The following is a 3474-nucleotide window of genomic DNA, read 5'->3' as shown; positions in this document are numbered from 1 at the left end:
ATGCCTGAAACCAAACAGAGCTTGCTTTTTAAATAACTCAGAGATAATGTGATGCAATTTACAGATGAGTGAGCTCCGAACTGAATGTTACCACCTTTTGAGATCAAAAGAGGCAGGATTAAGGGACCTAGGTCACATTTTGCCATGTGATACCACTCTTTCCTTCAAAGAGCTGACACAGCTCCTTTGGGTAAGTAAGCAAGGGTTTCTTATTTTTATTTTTATTTTGGAGATAGTATCTCACTATGTAAACCTGGCTGGCTTGGAAGTTGGTATGGGGACCAGGCTCACCTTGAACTCACAGAGATACACTTACTTCTGCCTCCCAAATGCTGGGGTTCAAGATGTACAGCCAAAAACCAATACGTTAAGTTGGCTTATGTACTAAACAGTTCTTGAGAGTCGATCTCAACCTATTTTTTTTTTTTTCTAGAGGTAGTTCCAAAGATCCGGTATTGGAACAGTGGGCAGACCCAAAGCCCTTTAATTCCCTTTAATTCTAATCAAGGCCCATCTAATTTATACACCAGAGTCTTTTTTTTTGTAAGACCTCAAAAAATGGTTTTAATTTGTGAAAATCAAATATATTTTCCATTTGTATTCCTGTGGTTCCTGGCAGTCAAAGGGAACTATGTACGAACTATGCCTTTGTTTGCATAGTTCATGAATGACAAGGTCCTTTCTAAGGAGACTGTGGATAAGTGACTTAACCTTTTTGAACCTCTGTTATATATTGAGACAATGATACCCATGTTTAAAATATTAAAGATTGAAAATGTTCAAAAGTTTCAAAACTTCTTTTGATGTATCTGACATATTTCAGGGGTTCAACACATGGCAGTTATTATTTTAACAGCTAATGTTTTCTGGGGCTGGGAATATAGCTCAGTGTGAGACACTTGCATATATGTGGCCTCAGGCTCAATCTATAGTACCACAAAACACACAGATAAGTGAATCAATTAATCATTAATAAAATAATATTTTTCCATGTAAGTCAATGGTTCTCAACCTGTGGGTCGAGACTTTTTTTTTTTTTTTTTTTTTGGCAAAACTTGATCTCCCAAAATATTTATATTTTATTCGTAACAGTAGAAAAATTACAGTTAGGGAGTAATGATGAAATAATTTGTGGTTGTGGGGTCATCACAACATGAGGAACTATATTAAAGATTCTCAGCATTAAGAAAGTTGAAAACTGCTGATATAAGGTATCAAAAATTTGTATTAATGTCTCTCTCTACTTTGTTTCTATAATTTAAGGAGATCAATTTATAAAACCTTTTATGTACATTATCAGTTTACTACTCCCAATTATTTGAGGCATTAACTATTATTATTATTATCCTCATCCTACAAATGAGAAAATAATTATGTACACTTATGTACCACAATCTAAGTGTCTTTTATTTATATAGCTAACCACATCAAAAATGGGACTTCCACTTTTAGACCTTTCCATTTCTTCTGTGACTGCCACTTATTGTCCAATATGAACACTGCTCTCCTAATCTTAGTTCTGCATACTTACCCAGGAGGCCCTGTTTTGTTCTCTGACTTAAATCACAGTGATTAACAGTTATCTCATCCTCGATTGTATCTTGTTACATTGTGCCCTCTCCTACCACAGAGACTTTGCAGCATGTTTCAGCCTTCACATTGTAACAGGAACCAGAGGCTGACTTGGCCTCTACTGATCTCTCTTTGATTACCCGCGTTTCCTTCCCATGACCGCTTGCGAACAGCCTCTAATTTTCCCCGTGAACTGGCCTCTGCTAGTGTGTGCTTCTTTCTCTAGAGTAATCTTGAACTTTACCACAACTTTCAGTCTTCCTTCCGAGTCGAGTCTCCTTCTCAGCCTGTGTTCCTGGTTTTTATCCCCTCTTTCTCTTTCCTCCTCACTTCTAAGCCTCCTGCTGGCTCGCATCAGAACTTGTTCACAAAGTGGATTGGGCTTGCTGTTTGCACTAAGAGGCACAGACTTTGCTTTTGCTCTTGGCCAATTGCCAACACTGTGCCTGGGACATTAGCACTTAGAATCAGTTCATGGTCGGTGACTTCTGATGCTCTGAATGCAAAGGTACCTAGAGTGAAGGCTCCAAAATAGTTAACCTTGAGAGGAGGAAGACTCCAGCAGCACTTGTATTGTAGGTGGCTATTGACGCACAGCGGGTATATCCCACTGTTTGGTTGCCCTACTCACATTTCTTACTCAGGCTTTCATTAGTTTTTTTCCCCAATAAAAGCCCTGACAGGGCGTCTTTTCTCCTTTTGGCTATTATATTTTCTTTCTGCCAAACCATGATTTTATTTATCTCTACATTCATTCATTCATTCATTCATTCATTCATTCATTCATTTTGTCATTGACAGCAATGGCAGGAAGAGCTTCTTTTCCTTCCTGAGATTACCACAGCTGGTTCTTTAACACCCTTCCTATTTGCAGATAGATCAAGACCTTGAACTCTGGCCCTCTTGCTGCATAGTGGAGACAGTTTCCTCCCAGAACGAGTGGTGGCAGGGGTGTGCTTAAGTACAAGAGTCAGGGAGGATTAAGAAATCTGTGCGAGAGTTTGGGAAGCAGACTCTTTCCTCACTGCCCTCCTGAAAGAACGCTGCTGCCTCACACCCAACAGGTAACAAACCCCGTAAGCCCGGAGCCAGTCATCCGGACACACCGCATCTGAACTGGCTCCAGACAGTCACGGGTGCTTGTCATTCATCATTGTGTGTGCTTTAGTTAAGAATTCAAAGGATTTTATTAACTTGTTTTTCACTCATATGGTTCACTTTTCTTTGCAGAAATTCTTGGGGAGAAATTATGTTTGGTTCCTGGAATCTGAAACTCCAGTTTCAAATATTGCCCTAACAGTAACAGATTTTCAGACTTTGTTTTACCCTTGGGGTTTGATTCTCTTTGTGTTCCTTAAAGTGTTGCTTACTTTAGGTAACTGGAATTCATTCTTGGAGTACTTGACTCCCAGTAAGCTTGAAACTTTGAGCTTTGTTTGTAAATGTTTCCATTTTTATTTACTTTCCTAAGCTGTATACTTTAAAAATTTACTTGGCCCGTTATGTAATTATTAATCTATTATTTATTAATGTACATAGATATTCATGCACATGTACATGGTGCCAAATAACCCACAATTACCATTCTAGGCTCTTAAAGAAATAATTTAGCAAAAACTTAATCCCAGAGTTAATCTCTGAAGTCCAGTTTCTCAATCAAGCTATCCCAATGTATTGGTAACATTTTGATAACCCCAGGAATTGACATGTACACACCCCTTCCCCACCCCTCTGTGCTCCACCTGATGATGAGCAGCCTCATTTCCATTCACCTGGGAGCTTCCACTGTTTCTGCCTGCTCTACAGAGGGAGCCTTATGGCTCTGACCTTTCCAACTCAGCATTTATCTACTGTTCTGGCCTCAGAATTCTATCCTTTCTGCTGGGAAGCAACTCATTTGAA

Source organism: Phodopus roborovskii, unplaced genomic scaffold (genome assembly GCF_943737965.1).
Source record: "Phodopus roborovskii unplaced genomic scaffold, PHOROB, whole genome shotgun sequence".
Lineage (NCBI taxonomy): Eukaryota > Metazoa > Chordata > Mammalia > Rodentia > Cricetidae > Phodopus > Phodopus roborovskii.
The sequence above is the reverse complement of the archived record's forward strand: the minus strand, read 5'-3'. Positions refer to the sequence as shown.